Source organism: Sciurus carolinensis, chromosome 6, assembly GCF_902686445.1.
Source record: "Sciurus carolinensis chromosome 6, mSciCar1.2, whole genome shotgun sequence".
Lineage (NCBI taxonomy): Eukaryota > Metazoa > Chordata > Mammalia > Rodentia > Sciuridae > Sciurus > Sciurus carolinensis.
In genome coordinates this window covers 15516458-15543849 of record NC_062218.1, presented here as the reverse complement: position 1 = coordinate 15543849, position 27392 = coordinate 15516458, and the positions used below count along the sequence as shown (strand labels likewise).

General features: G+C 36.3%; 2 long non-coding RNA genes across 2 annotated transcripts; one reads left to right on the top strand and one right to left on the bottom strand.

Moving 5' to 3' along the window:
- Positions 1 to 703: 703 nt before the first annotated feature.
- LOC124987382 (uncharacterized) lies at positions 704 to 4622 on the bottom strand. Its single transcript, XR_007109179.1, has 3 exons — positions 4471 to 4622; positions 3218 to 3514; positions 704 to 1578 (listed from the first exon to the last, which is right to left on the bottom strand). It is a non-coding gene; the product is annotated as an uncharacterized LOC124987382 (long non-coding RNA).
- LOC124987384 (uncharacterized) lies at positions 4063 to 20951 on the top strand. Its single transcript, XR_007109180.1, has 3 exons — positions 4063 to 4125; positions 13998 to 14080; positions 20548 to 20951. It is a non-coding gene; the product is annotated as an uncharacterized LOC124987384 (long non-coding RNA).
- Positions 20952 to 27392: the final 6441 nt, after the last annotated feature.

Genomic DNA, 27392 nt, shown 5'->3' with positions numbered 1-27392 from the left:
TTCATGATTTGAAGTTGCAGTTTGGCTCTATGGCCAGATAAGCTTCCTATTGCTTCCATCCTTCACAGATTCATTTGTCACCTTGATTCAGGGAAGCAAGGCCTTGCCCCAGTGTCTTGGGAAATGGAGACCCAAGGAGGGAAGCCAAAAGGAGTGAAGACCCAAAGCAGGGAAGCCACAGGTGGAAAAGGCACAGAGAACATCGCACTTCCACTTTGCCTCGGAGGAACTGCACGGTGAATCTGCACTCCTGCCACTCTGACAACCAAATTGTGTTTCTCTTCCAGGAAGGAGTGTATGAATAAACTTAAAACAGTGAGGTGTGAAGCTAGCACTGTTCCTCTGAAAAAGAATAGTTTCCTTAAGAAAACAATGGGAATGTAAGTAGAGTGTTCCCTTTCAAGTGCTCTGCAAAATAAAGTTGTTTTTTGCTTCTAAAATGAATACAGTATGTCTCTAAGCCCCCATGTCCTAAAATGTCTAAGATCATCTAAATAGAAGATAACTCACAAGTGGAACAAAGATAAAATTTTAATATAGGAGAATTAACAATCTACTGTCCTTCTAATCACTGTGCTATTTATATCATATTTACATGATCTGTGTTTGTAAATAATATTTCTGGAATAAAACTGTGCCATGAGTTTAACATTAACTGAAAGTTCCACATTCATTTTCAAATGTTATCATGTTAGATAAATGAGACTAAAAAATAATCTCAGCTTACATAGTGTATAATGGTAAATTATAAATATATTTGTGACACAAAATCAATAAGTTAGGAAAGTACATAGATTATTGAAAAACTCATCAATGTATTTGAGCATACAGGTATTTGCTAAGAAACTGTGAAGTATGGTGTGAAATTAGATTAACATTAAATGGCTAATAAAAGTTTTTGTTTAAAGTCACTTTAAAAATAGAATATATCCTAGTAAAAATCATTTGGGAAAGTGCCTCACAGATGTAGTCAAAATAATTTTAACCAAATTTGCAGGTAAATATAGAAAGGAAAAGAAATCAACAAAGACCAAATTTAATATAGCACACATTGCTCTTGGGGAGGCCAGGATTTCAATGTGGATTTCAGGAGACATGTAATGGGAAGTATCTTAATTACTGAAACAGAAAGACCCAAATTACGTTCCAAAATGAAAGAAGGTAAGTTACAACTGGTAAATTGAACCTAACTTAAGACGTTCATTCTCTGGATATTTTTCATCTACAACTAGGTTACCAGTCTATTTGTTAAACATTTGTTTTTTGAATTAGTTACCAATGTATAAAGAATTCATGAAAGAAACAAGAATACTCTTTTCATTGCTGGAGGTAATGTAAAATAATACAACCTCTTTGGAACACAGTTTGGCAGTTTCTTAACAAAATTAAACATACCCTTACCATGTGATCAAGCAATCACACCCCTAGGTATTTATCCAAATGTGTTGAAAACTCACCTCCACACAAAATCTGCCTGATGTTTATGGTACAAGGCAGTGGCCATAAACTGAAGAATCCAAGATGTCCTTCAAGAGGTGAATGGATAAACAAACCACGGTACATTCTTACATTTTTCAGCTGTAAAAAGAAATGTTGATTAAACAAAAAAAGACAAAAAGAGGAATCTCAAATGCATAATTCATAATAGGGATTTCAGTCTATAAAGGCTACATTTTGTAAGATTGCAAGTGTATGACATTCTGGAAAAGGCAAAACTAGGGAGAATAGAAATGATTGGTGGTTGGCAGAAAAACTTCTGAGAGGAAGTGCTGAAGAGATGGAGTCTGGGAATTTTAGGGCAGTGAAAAAGTACTGTACAGTACTTTTCTGATGGACACATGTCTATATACACTTATCAAAACCCATAGAGGGTACAACACAGTAGTGAACTATGGATTTGAGTTAATAACGAGTCAGTTTTTTTTCATCCATTATAACAAATTCACTGAATTAATGCAAAATGTTGGTGGTGGGGAGACCAGGTGATGGAAGGGACTATGTAGGAACTCTGTACTATTCTGCCCAATTTTTCTGTAAATCTAAAACTTCTCTACAAAATTAAATCTATTAATTTTAAAAAAGTAGCCACAGAAACTTTCCATGAGGGGGTCGTGGTTGTGGCTCAGAGCTCTTGACCAGCAGGTGTGAGGCATTAGGTTCAAGACTCAGCACCACATAAAAATAAATAAGTAAATAAGTTATTTAAAAATATTTAAAATAAAGGTATTGTGTCCATCTACAACTAAAATAAAGTTAAAAAAGAAACTTTCCATGAAATTGCCGTTTTCTTTATTCAAAGAAATAGTGATAACATTTTGTGTATTTTATAGCTATTATCTTATTCTAATATTTTTTCTATCCATGTTGTAGCAAGTTCTTGCTTTTACCTTTGCAAAACAAATATAGTAGGAAATTCAAACAGAAATTGACCTATCTTTTTCTTCTCCAGCCAAAATGTTTTTAACAACTCTCTATAACAATAAAGAACATGTCTTCATTTAATTAGGCAGACAAAATACAAATAGTGACCTTGCTCAGTCTAGGGGAGTTCAGCTAAGACCCTATGCTGCGTGTGTTGAGGTGGGCATGCACTGATTTATGTAAGGGAAGTAGCAGGAATCATGGGTAGCAAGATTTTTCAACACTTTTTCTCAGTGATTCAAAGTAATAAAAACCTGGTGGAATGGAATGTCCAGTTCCCATCAAGGAGGACGGAGGGGTTCTGGAAGAACACACCCTGAGTGTTCAATGCTGAGATGCTCAAGGGTAAACCCTGGCACTGAGTTAGAAGTGAGGGAGGGAGACTGTGATCTGGTTCTATGATGTGCTTGACACTGGAACTGGTCCTCTGTTACCCTTGAAACAGGCTCCACCTGAGACTTGAAAAAAACTAATTAATAAAGTTTTCACATTTGGTGCCAAAATCAACTAGGGCATTAATTTTCCTAAACTCAAAATTACATGGATATTTTTCTTGCTTGATATACTGCTGCAACTGGAAGAGTCAGCAGCGACAAAGTGGTCTTTCTTCACTTTAGCCAGATTCCTTAGCACCACAAACCGATCAGCAGACAGATGTACAACCCCTGCCACCTTGATCTTATACTTTGTAAATGCAGTTGGCTAAGATAGTGACAAAGAATTGAACTTGACAGCATTCTTCAAGCTAACAAGAAACTGTTCGTTCATTGGAACATCAACTTGAAAAGTTTAATACCTGTAAAGTAATACTGTAAACATGGAAAGATTTTTCCTAGCAACTATGATAGCATATGGAAATGGAATTCCTCTGATGTCTCCAACCAAGGTCCATTGAGAACTACTTGTACTCGGCAAATAACATCCCCCCGGCAATTGGTGCATGGGAGTAAGGCCAAATTGGACTGAGTTATACTCCTCTCCAAGGGCTGAGAAGCCAGAGATCTGGCATTTAAAGATGAGGAGATCATGGGGTTGGGGGAAATCTTCAAAGTATTTTTCCATCTTCCAGCTGGTGACAACTCAAGGGCTGCATCTAGGAGTGAATCAGAACACAGTATTTACACTCCATGCTAGGAAGAAACAATCGTGATACTCAGGAGTGGAAATATGTGCAGGGTGTCTAGGTAATGGGCACAAACTTAAAACAAATGCTGTGTATTGAAGAGATTTTTCTGCTTACAGTCACTAATTCTATATAATACTAAATCGCAAACGGGTTTTTGGAGTGTTTTAGTTTAAAGTCTTCTATTACCTATAATCTACTCTTTCCTTTAACATATATAGAAGAAAAATATTTCCTTGTGGATCAAACAAGTTAAATGTCCCTCTGAAATTAGATTTAGGTTTATACATAAAACCAGTGAAGAAGGATTGAGATCAAGAGTCCTCTGTGGGACTGGGCCTGGGGCTCAGTGGTAAAGCACTTGCCTAGCACATGTGAGGCATTTGGTTTGATTCTCAGCACCACATTAAAAAAAAAAAAATAAGTAAAGATATCATGTCCATCTACAACTAAAAATAAAAAAAAAAAAGAAGTCCTCTGTGTTCCGAGGGATCTGAGGTAGAAAATAAGACTTAGAAGCAAATCCCATGAAAGAACCCTGATGCAAACATCCAGAACCAGAGGAAAGGAGGCTAATTAAGGTAAATTGTTAATATTTCACTTTCATCCTAAAGACAATTAACCACGTCGATCTGTAATTTTTCACGGGACCCAAACACATACTTTGTATTCTCAACCTTTCACGACCTCCTCTGTACACTCTAGAATAATCTGAATCTGGAGGCTGAGGTTGTGGCTCAGTGGTAGAGCACTTGCCTTGGCATGTGTGAGGCTCTGGGTTCCATCCTCAGCACCACATGTAAATAAATAAGATAAAGGTCCATCGACAACTTAAAAAAATAATTTGATAAAAGAATAATCTAAATCTCTACAGCATGGCGCCATAGAGGGTGAAAGTCGAACATCTGCCCAAAGTGTTTCTTCACTTGTAGCATTTAGCTTCCTCTCCGCTGAACAACATCTTTGCTGCCAGGAAATGTCGCCACTGTTTATTAATACTGCATATTTTCATAGTCTTTAAACCAGGGCACTAATGGACCTGGTGTATTTGGAAGAACATGTGTACTTTCAAACTTGTTCTTCTGGGTCCCAGAGACAGAATAATAGAGTTATGCCTGACTAGTTGGGAAGTTTTGAGCATATCATCTGTTCTCCTTGGGTTTCAGGCTCCTCATGTATTTGATGAAGAGATTGGACTGGGTAATGATTTATAAGATAATTTCCAGTTTTAGCGTTCTGTGATATTTTGAATATAATCCAAGCCTTTGAATCTGCCAAAGACATTTTTTTAAACTTTGAAATGAATCCAGATTTCTTTTTCCTCTCTTTCCCATCATGCTCCCAAAGTACTTTGTTTTTCTTTGCTGGCCGAGTTGAAGAGATACAGCATATGCACAATTTGGTTCTGGAGACAATTATTCATATTTTCCAATAGATGTCTCCTATTTCAATATCAGAAATGTATTTGAAAAGCAACACTCCAAATACTAATGGAAAACTGGAAGAATATGGAGGCAGAAGTTAAAAGGATTGCAAAGGAAAATTACTTAACCTATCTACAAAGCAATTATTTTATGTTTAGAATCAAAGATGTTAGAAAATACCCTAAATACAAATCAGTAATTCACAAATATTTTTAATGAGTGCCAGTAAAGCACAATTACTTTGAAATTCAGTCCTGCCTCTAATATGAATGAGCATAAAAGGTAGACACAAACAAAAATATCAGATTGCAAATTTATTAACTATTCATGACACAACTTTGACATTTTTCAGTCTACAAACTGCTTATTTAAGTTTGAGGAATTCATTTTTTATGTGTCCTTTTTAGCGATACATGACAGTAGAATCTATTTTGATATGTTTATACAAGCATGGAATAAATCTTATTCTAATTAGGACACCAGTCTTGTGGATGTACACAATGATGGGATTCACTGTGTCATATTCATATATGTACCTAGGAAAGTTATGTCAGATTAATTCCATTGTCTTTCCTTTTCCTATCCATTTTTAGTAAACTGGGGTAGGGTGTTGCTTTAGAAAGAGTCAGTGATTAAAGATAATTATAATTATAATTATAATTCTCAAAAATAAATCCCTATCATGATTGCTATAGTTTCCAAAAGGATCTGACAGTTTCTCCATAGAACTTCTTCCTAAAATCTACAGATAGTTTGCTTTCTCTAGCTTCAAGAATGTGAGTTTTTCCTCATATCAGACAGATCTCAACATTTGAGTCAGGTTCTGCAGCTCCATGGTTTAGAAGTGAATCATCCATTGAAACATCATATCACTATTTATAAATCATGATCACACACGGTAAGTATTACACCATCTACCCCAATGTACTGGGTCAAACACTGATCCCCAGTGTTCATCACCCAGAACCTCAGGATGTGACCTCATGTGTAAACAGGGTTTTCTCAGATGTAACAAGTTAAGAGGAGATTTTAATGTACCAGAGGAGACCTACATATATTGATTGCTGTCCTTCATGAAGATAGGAGGCCTGGTGAAGGCAGGAGAAAAGCTGAAGTGATGCAGTTTTAAGCCAAGAAATGCCAAGAATCACTGGTCAGTAGAAGCCAGGAATAAACACGGAAAGTTTCTTCCTTGAGTGTTTAGAAAGATCCTGGGCTCATATGTATGCTTTTTTGAATTTCTGGTCTTTACAAATGCTAGAGAACAACTTCTGTTGTTTTAAACTACCCATTTTCCAGTACTTTTTCATAAAAGTCCCAGGAAACTAATACACTGTCACCTGATAAATTAGTAAATTTCCAATTAACTAAGAGTAATTTTCTTTATTTAAAAGTTATGAAACGTTTATTAATAATGTGCACTTTGAAAATAGAAGGTAAAAGCAAATTATGGCCAAGAGGTAAAAATGAATATTAGAGAAATCATCTCCAAGAATTAAAGAAGATAGAATTTTGCTGCATTTGCAAATTTCACCAGTGCTTCTTGAGAATCACACATGTCCCTCTTCAGATATAATTACCATTTTGGGTTCAATTTCAGTAACTTTTTGACAGTCTTTAGTTTAATACCTTAATATATGTTTCTATACCATATATTTTTGGTTCACCCCTTTATGAATTTCATGTAATTGAAATAAACATGCAAGTTTATTTAATTGATCAACATTTACATTTTATCTACGCTGTACATGTTTTATGTTATTTGCATTGCTATATTATTATTTGGAATGGGATAAGTCACCTTTGTCTCATCTATTCTGTTGTTAATGAGCATTTAGTTTGTTTCTGAGCCATGATAACTTCCATGTGTAGGAATATGTTGCTCTGTATTTTATCTATAGTGGAACTGATCATTCAGAGGATATGCATTAATTAAATTATTTATCCACACTTTTGTACCAATTTTTATTCTGGGTACAAAAGTGAAATGGGTTTCCATTGCTCCATAACCTTTCAGACACACATCGTAATACAAATTTGTCCATCTCATGAGAGTGTAATATCTCCCTGTGGTTTGCATTTAATTACCCTGATTTTTTTTAATTAATCAGATTGTCTTACTTGCTCTTTTTCGGATGTATCCCAATTCTTACTGAGATTAAGTGTACACAAAATGCCATTGAACTTTTCTTGTCTGCTCTTTTATTTGCCTCTTTGCAATTTTTACTTTTCGACTTATTTCTGTTGTCATGACCTTTGAAGTTGTTTCCATAGTCGAACACCATTTTTGTATTGGTTACACATCTTGCAGCTGTTCTCTCCCCAGTTTGAAGGGTACCACAGAGAGGTTGCATGGATCATGCCGAGCACCAGAGCACTCAGCCAAGTGAGGGAGTGGCGGGTGACTCTCAAGTTCTGCTTCATTCACAGAATCATATTCTTAGGGGGCTATGACACTTAAAGAGCTCACATTCTAATCAGTTAGTGCCCTCATCGCTGGTCCTTTTATCCTTAGGCCTTTTAATGAACAAAAGTTCTTAATTTTTTGCTTGTTTATCTTGGTTTTTGCTTTTGTTCTCTTTTTTGTATTGGGACTGAACCCAGAGTCTTGTACATGCTAAGCAAGCGCTCCAGCACTTAGCTAGAGCCCCACTCTTTTTATTTCATTTTGAGACAGGATCTCACTGAACTGCTCAGGCTGACCTTGAAATTGTACTTGTTTATGAGAAACTCAAAACAAAAGAGGCTGCAATGCTCTGAGAGTCCTCCTGCCTTGGCCTCCTGAGTAGCAGAAAAAGATTCTTAACTTTAAAGTAGTAAATTTTACCAATATTTATGATTAAAACAATTCTGGAGCTAGTTTAAGACACCCATTCTTGGGAACTTAAAAACTTCTAGATTATTTCAATTGCTTTATTGTACTTTAGACCTTTAGTTAATCTGAAATTTTATTTTATATTATAATTGGATACTCAATTTTCCAGCACCAGCTAAAGGAAGAGAACTGTGTTTTCCACATCACTCTGTGATGGCACATTTGCTGTATAACAAGTGCCAATTAACGAATGTATTCCCTCTGTCCTATTCTGTTTGTCCAGGAACTAATTCTAAGTTAGCTGTACTATAATATGTTTTGATCTGTTATAACAGTACCCCCGATCTAGCCTTCTCCAAGAGTTGTGACCATATTTCATACTTCACATTTTCTTCTATATTGTAGACTAAGATTATCACATTACACAAGAGCACACATTCCCAAACCCAGGTGAAATTTTGTTCAGTGTTAAATCTGCGTACATATTAAGGAAAATGCTTAGATTATTCCAATAGCACACTTTCCGTTTTGTGAATGTAGTGTGTTTGTGTGAGTTCCCCTGTCCCCCTCCCCTGCAGACACTGATCCCAGGCATTGAGGCAGAGGAAGTCACACTGTGGTTCCTGTGTAACCACACTGTGCGCAGCCCGGGAGCGTAGTAGTCCTGGGCCTGGGTCACTTTCTGTCTTCCTCTATCTGAAACCCAGTTGTGAGATTTTAGAAAACAGAACAAAAGTAGCTGCAGTGCTCTGGTACTAATTTCTACTTCTCTGAGTTCATGATTTTCTGTAAAAATGTGCTTAACTGTTCCTTATTATTTCTAAGCTCTCCAAGCCCATTGAGGAAAGTGCAGAATATGCATTTGTTCATTTATGTTTTCGTTGGTGGAATTCTTTGTGATGTTTCCTACAGGACCATGATATGGTTTGGTTAATTCGGTTCCTTCTGTCCCTCCTCTTTCCTGTCCCTCCTTCCTCTCCCTCATTCCCCTTCTTCTACTCCACTGTTTTCCTTTCTATTAAAGAAAGTATTTTAAACATTTATTTAGAAGGAAAATTAATATTCAAGATTTTTAATTCCTTTTCTTTCCTTTTTTCCTCCTCCCTATCTTTTAGAAGGTTTTTCTCTCCTTGTACCCTTAAAGGTCAATATATATATATTAGTTGAGAGGATAAGAGGGGAGGGACCACAAAGTTCATTAAAATAAGCCACTCTTTCAAAGAGGGGTGGGAGGGGTGGGAGGAAGGGAAAAAATAACAGAATGAATCAAACAACATTACCCTATGTAAATTTATGATTACACAAATGGTATGCCTTTACTCCATGTACAAACAGAGAAAAAACATGTATCCCATTTGTTTACAATAAAAAAAAAATAAGCCACTCTTTCTTTGAGGTTGTCAATTTATAAAGCATAAGGATCTCCACTGTGAAACATGACACTCCTGACCCTTGCCATTTATCACATCTTGCCTCCAGCCAGAAACAAAAGTCCAGGGCACTGGATATGTAAAGCCCTCTCCACCACGAAGTCAATGAAATCCTTCCAGAGCTGAGAGCAGCCTGTCGGGGGACAAGTTGGCAATGGCATATGTCACTCTATTATTGATTATGGGGTTTGTTCCGCTCTGGCCAGCTGAATGGGGTCTCCTTTCTCCTCACCTATCTGCCTGTATTCTCCTAAGGTCACTTTCCAGCCAAAGGCGCAGGAGGTCAACACAAAGCAGCATTCTGTATTGGCAGACCATTCCCTGCAACCTAGGCTACCAGCATATGCAGAGAGAGGTCAGGTTAGAGACAACTGGAGGGACAGGATGGGAGAAAAATAGCAGATAATGCACTAAAACCCTAAAGAGGGTAGCCAACCTAAATTTAAGTGTTTTGGATAATTTTGCAATTTGATTTAAAGTCTTTTGTAGTTAAGTGAATAGGAAAAAAAAATTTTCCCTTTTTAACCTGCCTTGTATTTTACTTCTCATTTCAATTCAGAAATCAGAAATTTAATTGAACTTTATAAACTTTTTGAGTGTATGTAAAATTTCTCAAATTCTTTAGAATATAAAAACGTTGGAAAGTCATGATTAGATGCAGCAATATTGGTTCCATCTACATGTCAAGAAATGTGAATGAACATACTCAAAACCCATAAAATCTAAATTATTATATTTTCCCATGTCAATTACACTTTTACATATGGTTAAAACAGACATTTGTTTAGTAACAGCATAACAGATTATAAATCAATGTTTTATGATTTAAATATTACCATTTTCAGATTGTTTTGAGGAAAAATAGCATAGCTTTCCTAAGATGTTTTTAAAAAATATTTTAGTGGTCTTACTATATATTTTTAAAGATTTTAAACAAAAATTGTGCTATGGAACAATTCATATTCTTGAAATTTTATTTCCTTTTGTATTTAATAAAGAAAAAAGTAGTTCCTAAAGACATTAATATGAAAATGTCCTATGATGATGGATTGTTTAATTCTACAACATTTTTAATTCATTAAATTAAGCATGATTTTGATGACATTGTTATATGTATGCACATACACACATATGTATACATACACATGTACATTTTTTTCAAGCATGGAGAAAAAAATTATGGCTACTGTGTTTTATCTTTCATTGTTATCAGTACATTTTCCATTATAAAAATTTTTTACTCTATTCCAAAAATATTTGTAGCAGAAATGTATAAGAATAGTCAAAACCTATTAAATATGAGAAAAATACTTGAGATGCATTTACTAGATAGATTTCATTGGAGTATAGATGTTATTTCAATACTGGAAATATTTTTATGGAAGATTTAATAATTATTTTTCACAACAGATTTCTTTCTATGAATTTTCAGATTCCTTTGTTGCTTCTGTGGAGAACCAAGGATATCTCCAGTTGAGTAACTAAGCATTCCAAAACCTCAAGTATTTCAAGACTTAGGTGGTAGATTGGATTGATAATGTGAGTCCATTTCACTGAGCCCAGTGCTCAATAGCGAAGGGACAAGAGTTCAAGGTATTGTCATAGTAGGTTTACCCTAGAAGGAATTCCTCATTAATTTATGAACACCGAAATTCAGGAAAGATATGTCCTTGTTCAGGGCTAAGATTGGAAACCAACCTCCAACACCCAGTCTGGGATTCTATTGCACCGTGAATGGAGATACTGGCCAGAAGGTTCTGGGTAGTGTATTTGACAATTTAAATGACTCCTTCACACTTTTAAAATCAGAACTAATTTGGTCAACTTTACCCTGCTAATCTTTCCGGATTTATAGAGCCTTCAATTACATATACTTTATAATTTACTTCACTTCAACTTACATTTTTGAGCATTGAATATGACCAAATTAATGTGTTTGGCAAGAGGAATGATACATATTTCATTGAAAAACTCACCTCTTCAAGAAGCATATACTTTACTGAGAAAGAAATGAATTACATATGCTCTCATACAGGGCCATGTGTAAAATGTGGAAGTCACCATTTTCATTTACTCTGAATCTAATATTTTAGAATCTACATTTTGCTTTTGATTTTGACTTCAGTAAGAGTCTTGATCATACTGTCTGACAAATACAGGCCATTTGATTTACCAGCATAAGAAGTGCAGGCAGCTCTCGCCTCTGCTCATAACAGTCTCTGGTTTTCGGAAGAAAAATGAGTTGGAATTTTGAACATTGGAGAAAAATATTAAGTCTGAATGTAAAGATTTGCTTCCTGTTATTTGTGTATAAACAAAAGAAACAAATCAATTGTACTCTAAATTGTTGTATTTATTATCCTTAAAAAGACATTTCTCATTCCACCATTTTTTCCTACCCACCTCCCTCTCATTTCCCTCTATGTAATCTAAATTTCCTCCATTCTTCTCTCACCGCCCCCAGCTCCCACCCCCATTATATGTCATCATCCACTTATCAGGGAAAACATTCAGCCTTTGGTTTTTGGGGATTGGTTTATTTTACTTAGCATGATATTCTCCAATTCCCTCCATTTATCTGAAAATGCCATAATATTATTCTTATATAAAAGCACAGAAAATAAAAATAAAAAATTTTTAAAAAGACATTTCCTTCTTATGATTTTTTTTTTACTTAAGATTAAGAATATCTTTAAAAAAAAAATCAATCAACACAGAAAGCTGTACAATAAAAAGGCACTGTCCTCACCACCCCTTATCCTCCCCAGAACTGTCCTTTCCTCAGAGTTGCCAGTTTTAGTGCTTGGGTGGTTGTCGCCATTACCCTATATACTGCATTTCTCCAGCTCTGCCTTTATTTATAATTTCATAAATTACTCATCAACCTCCTCTTATTAAAAGCAAAGGTCTATTTCACTTGTATCACTCTCAATATTCTCTACCTCCCAATTTTGGCCCTGGGTCTCTGTCAGTTACCTTTGTAATTTCAAAGAATGGGCATAACTTCTAATTTTGCTTATATTAACTGATTATAAGTTTTGACTCTACTTTTGATGGTGTAGAGAAGCAAATCACTTGCATAACTCTTCTTCTCTCTCCTTGCTAAGTAGCCCCCAGGTACTATTGACAATAAATTTTCTTTTGCTTTGCCAAGGTGAGAAGGTTTGCATTCTGTTCTACTTTTGGCTGTGTGTGCAAGTTTAAAATCAGTAGGGAAGTATAAATAAATCACATTAACTTTAGCAGTTAAAAACTGGAATTACATACTCTTCTTTGCTGTAGCAGTTTGATCCTCAAATTGTGACTTTTCTATCTTTCCCTGCATTGAAAGACCTGTGTAACGTGAGGCTTAGGAAAACTTGCTGTTGTTATTTTAATGTCCCCCTTCCCCTGTCACTCTTTTATTGTTTGGAACTCCTACTAGTTGACCAAGACGCCTTATGGATGAATTGTCTGTGTGGCATTTTATCTGTCTTTTGCTGAATAACAAACCACCTCGCAATCTCACACCATACTTAGGTTATAAACAACTATGTAGTCTTACACAAAATTGATGAGAGATGGGAACTGGCACAGTATTTCTGGAAGGTGATTTGGCAATTTAAAATGGCATTCCCTTTTATTGATTGCTATTTGCCATATTTATTTTGCAAATATATTTTCATAAGTGCTCAAATGCATACATATGTGTTAGTTATAGAAATAATTGCAATACCAAGACAGAGTTAGAAAGTATTTTTAAAGTTCTCCAGAACAAATATGCAATGAAGTGAAACCCATTTAAAGAAAGCATTATTTTATGAACCCTAAAAAATAGCTTAAATGTGATTAGTGAAAAAATTCAGAAAAGATTAGATTGCAAAGAATTAGTGCTCTACATTCTTATAAAGGACATACTAGTTTGTATGTAAGTTTACATGTGACGAATAGAATCGTCATACTGCAATTTATATATACATAGGAAATCTATGAACTCTTGACAGGCCTGACTCTTGACAAGCCTTCACATGAGGTTACAAAGGAACTGAAAATGTGTACGGTGCTTTCTTTTATCTTTACATACTCTGGATTATTTCAATGTTTTCATGTATCATTTGAGAAATTAAAAACTCACTGCTGTTCTTTAAAAAAGAAAATGGTTCTACAAAGGAGCAGGACATGAGCCCAGATATAGAACTTTGGAAGCATCAAAGAGGAACACCCAAGCTGGAAAATGGCTGTCACAGAGACGTCTTGGAGGAAAGGCTATCTGAATTGATCTCAGTGGCAGAAAGAATGTATTCACACAAATAAAGAAGGAATGCCCTGGTCAGATATGTATTTTAGAACTGACTGAATGTGGATGATAGAACACAAAATTAGTTTGGAGTTGGGTATTGAATTCCAAAAAGAGTAACCCATTACTGAATATTTATGGCAATGGGAATAGAAAGGACAGATCTTAGATCAATTCCTTGTGGCATAGATCATGGATATTGAATTCATTTTCTATTGCTGCTATAAAAATGACCATAAATTAAGTATTTCCAAAAATATCCATTTATTAACTCACAATTCCATAGGACAAAAGTCCCAGTACTATGTAGCTCAGCTTCAATGGGACCTTGCTATAGTTTGGATCTGGAATATCCTCTAAAGACCCATCTCTTAAAGACTTAGTTCTCAGTCCTTCTGGAAGGTGGTGGAAATCTTTAAAAGGTGGTGCCTAGTGGGAGGTTTTAGGTCATTGGGGTTGTGACTTCCAAGAGGACTGTGAGACAATGGTCTCTTTCTCTTTTTTTCAGCTTCCTGGCCACCATGAGACCAATTTCTTCTCCATACTCTTGCTGTGATGTACTGCTGCACCACAGACCCAAAAGCTATGGAGGTAATTGGTGATGAAATGCAAAGTCCAAAACCATGAGCCAAAATGAACTTTTCCTCTTTTGAAGTTGCTTTATCTCAGCAATGGAAAGTCAGGCATGGAAGCTGACTAATAGTCTTCTGCATAGTTTCACGATGTCAAATATTGGAGTTCCTTTCTGGAAATTCTAGAGATGACTCTGCTTCCAAACTAGATCAGTTTGTTGGCAGAAATCATTTCCTTGCAGTTGGAATAATGAAGACCTCATTTCCTTGCTGATTGTCACTTGGGGTAGGGCCTTGCTCCTAGAAGCTGCCTGCATTCATTCTCATGTGCTTCACGCACCATCTTACAGCATTGGAAGGCCAATACCTCTAGTGCTTCAACTCTACGTTTCTTTCTTTTTTTTTATTATAGCTAGAGAAAGTTCACTGTTTTTAGGGTTCACAAAATTACATGGTACCTTCAGAGATAACCCATGATAATCTCCTTATTTTAACATGTCTAAATTATATGCAAAATCCCAAGTAACATGAAACATGAAACATCCACAGGACAGCTTGTAAGCATCTTTGGGTGACCATTATTTGACATATCACAGTTGCAATGTTGCTGTTCCTTGTAGATAACTGATACAGCTGGGCAAAGACTGTCACTATCTCCACTGTTCCAATTTTAGTCTAAACCAATTTCAACTTTTACCTACACTAATTCGATAACCTCTAAACTAATTTCTGCTTCCACTATTTGTCTTCATAGTTTTAATTTTCAGACAGTAGACAGAAAGTATTTTCTAAAATACGAATGACAGTCTTAACTAAAAACTACCTACTTGCAATTAGAGTAAACTCTCATCTCGTTGTCATGGGCATGGGACCCGAGCACTTGCACCTGTCTGATGCTCTCTGGTTCCACTCCCCAGAAACACTAAGTACCAGTTATGGGAGCTTTCTCTTTATTTTTTACTCCATGGACATTCAGACGTTTTCATTTCCCCTTCCTTCCACCTAGAACGGCTCTGCACCAGAACTTTCTTCATTGAGATTTCAGTTTCAGCATTCCTTTCAGCAAAAGGAATGTTCCCTGTCACTTTGTCTAAGTAAGGGTGCTCTCACCCCACTCCACCCACTGAGTCATTCCATATCCCATTACCTCCTCTAGTTTCCTCATACCTCTTACCACTAGCAAATCCCCCCCTTAACTATCTACCTATTCATGTGTCACTGTAAATGCTACAGTTAAAATAACAGCTTGTGAGAAATAAGGGCCTGGATTGCCTTAAGAGTTTCACCACCAGGGTTTAAAACAATGCCTGGCACAGTAGATGCTAAATAAATACCTGCTGTATGAGTGAATAAATAAATGAATGAACAATGCATTATGCCCTTTTTTACCTTTAAATAATTAAAGTGAGCCAGGTGTGGTGGCACACACCAGTAATCCCGGTGAGTTGGGAGGCTAAGATAGGAGGATTGCAAGTTCCAGGCCAGTCTCAGCAATTTAGCAAGCCCCCAAGCAACCAAGTAAGACCTTGTCTCAAAATAAAAATAAAAACAGCTGGGGATGCGGCTCAATGGTAAAGTACCCCTGGGTTAAATCCCAAGTACGAAACAAAATTAAGAAATAAAGTGAAGGAGGAACTGAGTTCTGTTTGGGATCTTTGGGCTAATAAACAAGTTAGTGGTGTAGGGTAGACACATAATCAAATACGACCATTGACTATATGAAAAAAAAAAAAAAAAAAAAACAGGGTTGAGGGTAGGCAGAGAGGTAGAGACACACAGGAAGATCACCATGTGACGATGGAGGCAGAAATTATACCGGTGTGTCTATAAGCCAAGGAAGACCAGGGATCGCCAACAACACTAGAAACTAAGAGGAGAGAGGAGAGGAATCAACATATTTTTCCTTAGAGACTTCAGACAGTGCAGGGACCTGTCCACAGCTTTATTTAGGACTTCTAGCCTCCAGGAATGTAAGGGAACAACTTTCTTGTTTTGATTTGTTGTATTTTGTTATAGGAGCTCTAAGAAACTAATTTATGGGCTATATATTGAGATGCATATTTGCAGTTCTGAAATGGTTCCTTCAATTTTGTTTTTTTTTTTTTTGTTTTTTGGGTGCTGGGGATCGAACTCAGGGCCTTGTGCTTACAAGGCAAGCACTCTACCAACTGAGCTATCTCCCCAGCCCCAAAGAGACGATGGGAGGTTGGTTTCATTTGGTGGTAACTTCCAGGAACCCAGAGTGCTGGGGACTCGAACCCAGGCCTCCAGCATGAGAGGCAGGCACTCTACTAGATGGGCTATATGGCCTGCACTGGTTCCTTCAATTTTGAACAGTAAAATTTCAGGTATTTTGTAGGACTGCTGGAAATACCAAATACTGCTGACAAATACTTGTCATTCCAAAATTCTAGAACTCATACAGGGTATTAAACATTAAATGATACTAATGGTATGGAATGGATGTAAACCAAGCCCAGGCACAGAAGGAAAACCCCATACCTGCCAGACGTAGTTCCCTGCTGTCCCTTTTGCGTGGGCACATATTGCTAATGGAATCAAACAGGAGCGTGAAATTGCTGGCAATATATCCATGAGGTACATGCTGGCCCAGGGAACGCTGGTGGAGTTCAGGGTCTCTAGTCTTGTTTTGTGTAGTGTATTCGCTTCTAGACTTGCCATAAAAAAACACCATAGACCAAGTGACTTAACCAGCAGTATTTTTGCACAGTACTGGAGGTTGGAAGTCCAAGATCATGGTGTTAATCACCTCTTTAAAGGTCCCATCTTGAAATACAGTCCCGTTAGTTCTTTACCATGTGAATTTCAAGGTGACGCAAATCAGTTCATAATATTTTGCTTTGGTTAGGTGTGATTTCTGGGTAGAAAAGTATTGCCAAGTAATTTCCACTCAGTAGTTAGTAATGTCTTGCATTTTATAAGGTTTTTAACTAAGCAACGTTGACAATGAAAGTTTCTACAAGGACAAGTAGTCAGGATCGTTACCACTTCCTGCATCTGGAAAAGGGATGAAGGGAATTAAGGACTTGCTGTGAGCTCTCTTTTCCTAGACTCTCAAGTGGACTTGTCCATAGGCAGCTGTAGAAGGGTCTGAGGTTCCAGAGAGAGATTCAGGTTGAAGATGAAAATGTAATTTTTATCCCTGTTTTTGTGGTAGATAAAGCTATGGGAATGGATGTTTCAGAGAATCTTAAAAAGCACAAACTACCCACAGTATCTTACATATAGCAAAGACTCGATTAGTGTCCATGGAATGGACTTAAATGAAACTCCACTTAAAACTGCTAAAATATCAAGAAATTTGAAAGACTTTATGTAACACACCACACACTGGGATTTCTCCAGTTTTCCTGGAATTTTGACTAACCTCACCCAACATATATAATGTTCTCCACAATCTAGCAAATACACCAAGAAGCAAACACTCATTGAAGGGCTTACTTACTAAAGGATAGAAGGACTGCCCATGGTGATCACTGCACCACTTGGCAATATCCATTTAAAATAGGCCAGACACACAGGGAAGTTTAGTAAAGTCACAAGAGCAAAAGACAGGAATAATGACTTCAGCTCCCTCTACTTACAAGTTACGAAAGAGTCCCTAAGGGTCCCCTTTTAGAAAATAGGCAAAAACAACATGAGCAAAAGAGAGGATAAATAAAGAACAAATGCTTTCTTACTGAGTCATAGAAGAGAAATCTTTGAATGGGATGGGGAGTGAAGGCTGAAATTGTGTTGAGAGAAATTGGAAAGCAATAAAATCAAACATGTTTCTATCTTGGACAAATGGGAATATGATCAGAATTCTATGTGTTTATAATAAAAATATTTAATTTCAGCAAACATTTTACAAATGAATTAAACCTTTTCATTGGGACACACACACACACACACACACACACACACACACACCACACATGTATGCTAGTGTCTGTGTATCTATCTCTACACATGCAAGTATGCAACTGTGGGGAAAGAATATACTACTAACACATTTATATATATAAAAATAATGAAAAATTAAATTATCCATGAACTATTTTTAAGACAAATGCAACATTTCTGTTGATTATTTTTCAGGTTTTTTTTTTAACAGAATTTATTTTTCAGAAGTTAATTTAATTCACCAAATATTTGAATGACTTGTGAGCAAAGGGGTTTCCTACACATTTTCACATACAAAGAAAAGTAAGACAAGCTTTTTCTCCAAGAGCCAGGCTATGGAATCAAAGCAGGCCTAAAAGTCACTAAAATTCAGTAGAATGCCCTGAAAGTATAAATCAATATGTACATGCCAAAACAAAACAAAAGCATGCCCTCTTGTTTGGGATCAACTAGCACTTAGTGCAGGATCAGAGAAAACCTGGAAGCAAAATCAACATAGGGAGCATCAGAGGAAGAAGTTACAGTGGGAAGACTATTCTATCAGTCAGAAAGTAAGGCTATTTACACCTACCTTCCTTTCTTTCTTTCTTTCTTTCTTTCTTTCTTTCTTTCTTTCTTTCTTTCTTTCTTTCTTTCTTTTTAAGCAAAACTGTTCCACAATGTCTTGGACTACTAGAATTAAACTGCATGTTTTTAAGACAAAGAAGAATTTTTATTTTTAATTCTTAATTTGCAAGTTGTAAAAAAGCATCAACTTGGTGAAGGCACAAATTCAAGTATTCACTCTATTATCTCCAAGTTCTAAAAATTCACCAAATTTCAGGAAAGGGACAGGACAATGAGTGATATTTACAGTCAACTAATTCTAAAGTAAGCTCAATGTTTAGAGATTAGTTGGCATGGAATTGTTAATATCTGGACATTTATTTACCTATCAAAACAATCATACATAATTTAACCGAACAAATAAAATTACACTTAAAAACTACAACTCTGCTTTCCAAAATACTTCATTTAGAACATATTTTAAACTCTACATGCAATTAACCTTGTGAATTATCCAAGTCAATGATAAAGCAATCATAATTTTAAAGCAAAGTCTTATAACATATTGAGGTTAGAGTTGAGTTATCTAGAAAATAATATGCTATGCATTTAACTTAATTTAAGCATTTACTGTATCCTAAAGGCTAGAATATAGGTAGACTGGAGAAAAACAAATAATATGTCTCAGAGAAGTCATAAACTCGTGCAAGATTTTAATATAAACAGCTTTTACTCTCTACCACCTTCCATTAAATTTTTAGCTAGATCATGTAATAACTGATGACATCTCAATAAGAAAAGTCAGGCATGACACTCACAGTATATTAACATTGTGATGTTACAATACCATCTCTTTCCTGGATGCACATTAGTGTTTCAGGATCCTACAGCTGGCAAAGGATGAGAAGCAATGAAACAGCTATTTAAATGTGAATTGCTCTTCAAGCTGACACAGGTAATAGCAGATTCTAAAAGATATTTTCTCCATTTCAGAAAATTAACAATCTCTGGGGAGAAATATTCTCAGAGAGTCACTTAAGACTCTGGGTACTTTACTCCATAAAGATTACCACCACTTCCAAAGTGCACCACCCCAGGGTGATCCTTGAGCCTCATATTCTCAACAACTTTATTAAACTTGCTGACTTCAAGATCTACTCACCCTCAAAACAAAGAAAACGATCTGCTAGGTTTTGTTTTTTTTTTTTTTTCTTCTCTTACATACCCAAACCTAGATATGAGAATATTTCCAGATGTAATAATTCTGGAAATGACAGGTGATTTTATGGTCTCCTATTCTCACAGCCTTAAGAATAGGTCATTGTTAAAAGAGGTCAAATTCAATTACCTATTTCACACCTGATAATGAGAGTTAAGAAAAAAAATATACTACTTGAATATCTATGATTGATTTACCATAGAAAGGAAAAAGTAAATATGAAGAGAAGACCCTGAGTAATAATTCATTTATATTAATTCATAAATTAAATGGAGCAAGCAGGTGTGTTTTCATTGCATTTCTAGCACCTTGATTTAGAAGCTAGCTCTATATAACCATATTGCTACACTGATACAAAATTGCAGTTCTCATTTTAAACAAGTTTATCATTAGCTTATGTCTCATATTCATATTAAAATTGAATAGTATTTTTTTGTATTTTAAAACACCTTTAGTAGTCACCTTGGAAGGCTGTTCTGTGTATGTACCCTATCTATGTGTGAAGACTCCTGCCTTTATTAATCTGGTCAAGTACAGAAAACCAGTCTCTCCTTAAGTATTGAAAATGCTAGATCCTTTCCTTTTTTAAATTTTTATTTATTTTTTCAGATTGCATTTTGATTCATTGTACACAAAGGGGTACAACTTTTCGTTTCTATGGCTGTGTATGATGTAGATTCATCCCATTCATGTAATCATACATGTACGTAGGGTAATGATATGCGTCTCATTCCACCATCTTTCATACCCTGTCCCCTCCTCCCTCTCATTTTCCTCTATGTAACCTAAAGTTCCTCCATTCCTTTCTTTCCCAGGCTTTTCTGCACTTGTGCTATGGAAATGCAACTTAAGCACCTTGGAGCAGATTCAGCTTATCCAGCTGTGAGTCAGGAGCTTGGACCCATGTACAAGGCATTGCCATAGTCTGTCTGCCTGCCCTCTCCTTCCCAGAAAGATCATGTTCCTGAGCGAAAGGATCATTGCAGGCGGGCACACGGGTCCACTCTGTTTGAGTTCCCAGAGTTGAAGAGGTAGCAGGCCTACCTGCAGCACCCAGTGTGGAGAGGAGCAGCTATTTACTTTCCCAAAGGTTCTTTGCTGTGTTTGGGGCATTGGTCTGGAACCATCATGCTTCATCCATTCTCCCCTTCTGGGTGACTCGGGAGCTCCCCAGTGAAACCCCTTTCCTCTTTAGCCAGGGAACTCCTACACTCCATGTAACCAGAGAAACTTCCTACTACACACTTGCAGTAGGAAAACCAACAAACGAGAGTTTCTGTATGCTATTTGTCCATTATAGTAGTTCAGTATTTTCTAACTCACTTTACCTAATAAAATCACCATTGGTTTCCACTTGTGGTTTGATTTTTGTTGGATTCTTTCTTAATAGTGGCCAACTTAAATTCAAGATCTCAGAAGAGTTCATTGTCTAATACAGTTGTTTATAGGAATTCTCTGGTTAAAGCTAGGGTGGTGGCTTTGAAACTCTCTTTGGTCATCTTTGGACACAAAACGATATTTCTTAAGAAATGTTATTGAAGCCTCAGTATCAGAGGAGCATTTTTAGAAACCACTGTTAATAGTGTCCCTCGCCTCAACCCAGTAGGTACCATAGAAGCCCCCACAATAGTTGTGATATTTCCAGACATTGCCAAAGCATTTCCTGAAGGGTAAAAATCACTCCATTTGAAAACCACTGAATTAAATCATCAGTGACAGAAGTGGGTTACTATTTATGATATCATTCCTTCATTTGACAGAATGTGGAATTTCTACTTTATGGAAAACATGGAGAATTAGAACAAAGATTCAGCTCCTACACTAAAATCATGCATTCTCGTGAATGTATCAAGGACTTAATTACATTTAATCTATGTAATTTACTTTTTGCAAAGAGTTTTTAACTGTTTAAAGTAGTAAGAATAGGGCAAAGATGTAAATGATTAATAGCAAATTCAGCTTAGTATGAAATAATTTATTGAAGGAAGTACTCTTGTCAGGTAGCAGAGGTCAGGGTCTTTGTGGGAAAAAATGGGATTGGAGCTGAGTTGTAAAGAAAATGAAAGTGTGACCGAATTTCAATTAGTAAAACAAATTGAAAGTGATTCAATTGATAATGACAAATTAGTTAACTTTAAAAAGCAGAGTGATAGTAGGGATTATAGGAAGACAAAGTAGAAACTTTGGTTTGGGGTCAGATAAAGGTGAGAGTAGATTTTTTTGAGAAAGAGAGGTGATAGTCCAAGTCCCATCTCCAGGTTACCTTTGAATGCAAACTCCTTATCTGACACGGATGACACTTTTTCTGTAATGTTTAAGTGTCAAGTAGGGAAGTAAGAGGCCTAAGATTCGTCTTTAAGCCACCCTTTGACACTACTTTTGTGTCAGAAGGTAAAAGATTTTGTGGGCCAGTCTACAGAATTTGGGTTGTAAAAGGAGTCACTAAAAATCTTGAGCTTTCAGGGTTTTAGTGTCCAGTTTAAGGACAGGAAGCAAGAGTGTACACTGAATTTCCATCTAAGAGATTAAAGGTGAGGTGAAGGGCGCCAGGGTCAGGGAGCATAGTGTGAGCAGGACAGCAGGTGAGGGAGGGGTGGCAGGAGAGAGAATGGAGCCAAGGTCGCCCCAGATTTCAGCAGCTGCTCACAATGTTGGCCTGCATGCTCATCAGGGGGTTGGTCTGTAGGTTTCTTTTTTTGTGGTGTCCTTGTTTGGTTTTGGCGGCAGAATAATGCTGGCCTCACAGGACAAGTCGGAAGGATTCTTTGAAATAATCCAAGAATTGGCATTAGTCCCTCTTTAAAACTTTGTTAATCATTGAAGCCATCAGGTCTTGGGCTTTTTGCTGGTGTTATTTTGGGAGTTTTTCTTACTGATTCAACCTCATTGTTTGTTTTGGTCTAATGTGTTTATGTCCTCATGGTTAGATCTTGGAGGGTCATGTAGGTTGAGAAATTTCTTCTAGGTTTCCAATTGGTTAGCCTACAGATCTTCACAGTAGCCTCTAATGAGTCCTTGTGCTTCTGTGGTATCAGTTTTAATGTCTCCTTTTCGATTGCTACATTATTTATTTTGTCTTTATGCTGGGTTAATCTAGTTAAAACTTTGTTGATTTTGATTTTCTTTAAAAAAAAAAAAAAACAACTCTTTGTTCCATTGCCCTTTTGTATTTATTTGGTCTCTATTTCATTTATTTCTACTCTGAGCTTTGTTATTTATTTTTCTTCTACCAATTTTAGGTTTGGTTTGTTCTTCCTTTTTTAGGTCCTTTGAGATGCATCATTCGATTTTTGTTAGTGTAAGCAATCTTGAGCATAATGAACAAAGTCATAGACATTATAATACCTAATTTCAAGACATACTACAGAGCCATGGTAAAAACAAACAACCCCCCCCAAAAATCACTCAGTTTTATAAGTATAAAAACAAACACAAAGAACAATAAAACAGGATAGAAAATTCAGAAATAAATCCACACATATACAGTCACCTGTTTTGACAAATGCACCCCAAACATACATTGAAAAAAGGATAACCTCTTCAATAAATGGTGCTGGGAAATTTGGATATCCATTTGCAGAAGAGCGAAATTTGACCCTATCTCTCATCTTGTACAAAAATAAATTCAATATGGATGAAAGACATAACTAAATCCAAGATCTGAAACTCTGAAAGTACTAGAAGAAAAGATATAAGGAAAATACTTGAAGACATTGGTATAGTAATGATTTTTCTGGATAGGACCCTAAAGCACAGGAAACAAAAGCAAAAATTGATAAATGGAGTTATATAGAACTAAAAATCTTCTGCACAGCAAAGAAAACTATCAACAGAATGAAGAGACAGCCTACAGAATGGGAGAAAATACTTGTACATTACATATCTGACACGTGGTTAATATCCAAAATATATAAGAAATTTTCAAAAACTCAAAGCAAAAAGTCTCCAGATAGCCTAATTTAAAATTGTGCAAATAATCTTCTCATGAAGAAATACAAATGACTAACAAATACATGAAAAAGTGTTCAATGCCATTAGTCATCAGGGAAATGAGAGTCAAAACTAAGATGAGACACCATCTCATCACCGTTAGGAAGACTATTATAAAAAAAATAACAAATGCTGAAGAGGATGTGGAGAAAAAGGAACTCTTACAGTCCTTGGTGAATGTAAGTTAGTATAGCCATTATGGAAAACAATACGGAGGTTCCTGAAATAAGTAAAGAAGAAAAAATACTCTACTACCATATGACTTTTGGTTATATATCCCAAGGAAATGAAATGGATATAACAATGAGATACTTGCATATCATGTTTATTGTAGCACAATTCAAAATAGCAAAGAATCTACCTGGTGCCATTAGATGAATAGATAAAGAAAATCTGCTACATACATACAATGGAATATTATTTGGTATTAAAAAGAACAAAATTATATTACTTCCAGCAAAATGGATGGAAATGGAGGACATTATGTCAAGTGAAATAAGCCAGACACAGAAAGACAAGTAATCTGTATTCTTTCTCAGGTGTGGAAACTAGAGAAATTGACCTAAAAGTAGAATAACAATCACTAGATGTTGAAAAGAGAAGTTGGCTTTGATCTCTGCACAATGTGTGCATCCTTATGGAAATATCACAGGGATCCCGTTAATGTGTATTAATAATACAAATTAATAAAAATAAATAAAATGAGTCAACTGAAATTAATAATTCATACCAACTTTGCCAAAGTGAAGGTAGGATATGAAAATTACTAGAACGATTTGAAAATGAATGCCACACAATCATTTTTCCCATGAAGAAAAACAGATACAAAATGATTACAAGTCAGTCATAGGGGGGAAAATTGAGTTAAATTACTTATCTATGAAGTTTTAACAGTATAGCAAAATGTCCACCATTACCATGAAACTGTGGGACAAATTTTCAGGAGAGAAGACAAAGCTGTGAAATAAATTCAGTCAAAAAAATTTAAATGACATGTCTACTGACTAGAATCAACCCTTTCAAGTTTCCAGAAATTTAAACCATTAATGGGCATTTAACACTGAATTGTGAAAACATCACTTGTAGCAATGCTATGTATGGTAAATTGGGCCAGGGAGCAAGACAGTAACATATGCCAATAAAATTGTATTTCTAAAGATCATTCCAAGTGTCAGTGAAGTACAGAGAAGCCCCATGATGATTAAAATAATTTTGTCACGAATTCTAAAATTAAAATCAACAAATAATATCTTTACTATTCTACTTGCTTCAACCATCATCATGACCTCATTACAAATCTTCAAAGACATAAACTAACTCTTCATTGTTCCCCTGAACTAACACCTGACTTTCTTTGTATAATTGAATTTTGATTAAACAATATGCTGTGATCTGGACATGAGGTGCCCCAAAACTTATGTGTTAGGCAATGTAGGAATGTTCAGAGGCGAAATGATGAGATTATGAAAGCTGTAACTTAGTGGATGGGCTAATCCACTAGAAAGGTTAATACTTCCAATGGAATTTCTAGGTGAAAGGTGTAAACAGGTGGAATGTGGCTGAAGGAAGTAGGTCACTGGGGACATGCTCCTGAGGATTACTTTTTCCCCTGGTTCCCAGCTTGCTAGTGTTCAGTCTTCCTCTTCCTGTCTCTGTGTTCATCTCTCTCTTTCTTGCTTTCTCTCTGTTTTCTGTCTGCCAGTAGATGAGCAGCTTTCCTTCACTATGTCCTTCCATCATGATGCGCAACCTCCCCTTGGGGCCAGAGCAATGGAGTCAACCAACCATGGACTCAGCCTCTGAAACTGTGAAACTAAAAATCTTCTCTAAGTTGTTGTTGTCAGGTGATTTTGTCACAGCAATGAAATGTCAACACACTATACATTTTACCTTATTTCCTATGACTCTTCTACTGCAAATGCATAATGTAATATCTTTTCGGATGCTGTTTGAAGTTTATTCACATGCATGTATGCTTCCCTGACAGATATCACAGATTCCTTCAGGAAGGGAAAGTGAGAAGCTTACCTTGTCCTCTGGATAGAGCAGAAGCTATAGAACTGATTCGTGGAGGATACAATTGCCGAACGAGGGCTATAGTTTCCTGCATGCATATTTCTGGTAAGTGACTGAAGTTTTACTTGAGGTTTTTAAGTCTAACATTTGTTCCACATAAGCTAACGTCAAAATGGTTCTGTTCCTTCTCTCCATTGATCACTCAAACCATGCTATGCTTTGATTTAATACTTTTTATAAATGAATTATTTGCTTTTTTTTTTTTACTGTTGTTATTGAAAAAGAGGGCACTTGCCTTTCTCATCTCTAAGATATTCCAATTTCCCAGAGACACTGCTGCCCTTGACTCTTGGTGGCATCTTTCAAACAGAGCTAAACTTTCCTTTCTAATTTGGACACAGTGCAGCCCAACCCTTGTCCTGCCATTGATTGTCAATGCACATTTTATTCAGGGTAGTTTCTTTTTAGTCCTCTGTTTGCTCTTTCAAAGATTAGTTCCCTCTTCCCTCTCCCTCTTTCTCTCTCTAAGATCTGGAAATCATTTTATTTCCTGAGTTTCTGAAGTGAGCCCTTGCAGAAATTTTGAATTTCTGAAAACTGAGTATTTCTCTCTATTGAGTGACAGAAGACCTACGACTTTCTTTCCCTCAGGTTTGGCAATGTCTACTATTCAGCATCGCTAATAACAAGTCAAAAGTGAACGGACACTGGATCCTTTGTAGGGGATCTTTTTGATTGGTTGTGTCTCTGTGGAAGCCTTTAGGACATTCTCTTTTGTCTGTGTGCCAGAATTTTACCCAGAAGCCCAAGGGAGAAGGTTCCATATCTCTGGCTTCTGATGCCTCCCCTTTGAATACTCACATCTTATTTCAATTCTCAAATTTTCCTTCCACTTAAAGTTCCTCCTTCTTCCTTGTTCCTGACATTTGAGATATTTGAGATTACGTATTACCCTGGAGTCCTGTTTTCCACCACTTACTTTTTGGTCAATGTTCTGAGAAATACTGTTTCCTAAATGTTCCCAGGAGAGTCTGTTCATTCTGTTTACCTCTACCTTCATGTTTCTGCAATTGAAATCCTCCTGCTCACCTTTCCATTTGCTTTATCATCATAAACTCTCCTGCATTTGTCAACAAGGAGGAGATGGATTCTCTATTCCATGAAATAGCTATTTTATTTGAACAATCATATCTCTATACTTACCTTGAGCCTAAACTTTTAAACTGCTAGCTTCTCTCAGAACTCTGGTTATCCTGGCTGATTGTGTATGAATACAAATGAAGATTCAGGTTGATTCATATTCCAGTGAGTTGGTTTGTTTCCCTTTAGTACTCTCCCAGGAAAGAGAGGGTAGACTTAAAAGCTTTAGGTTTTAGGGATGAGGTGAGTGGATGGACAAGTTTCATGTGGAAGGAACAGCAAAGGTCAGCCCAGTAGACTGTGCGACGCAGAAATTTCAATTCATTGAAGAATCTACACTGCAGTGGTAGTCGGATTAGGAAAACTGTTCTTTCCAGGAAGATGGTTCAATGTACTTCTATAATACTTCTCAAGAAGGGATGAGAAGTCATGACAATCACTTGGGGAGGTGGCAAGGGAACAGTTGTCACTTATGTTCCCTAGAATATTATTTAATTAAGCATTCTGTTTACTT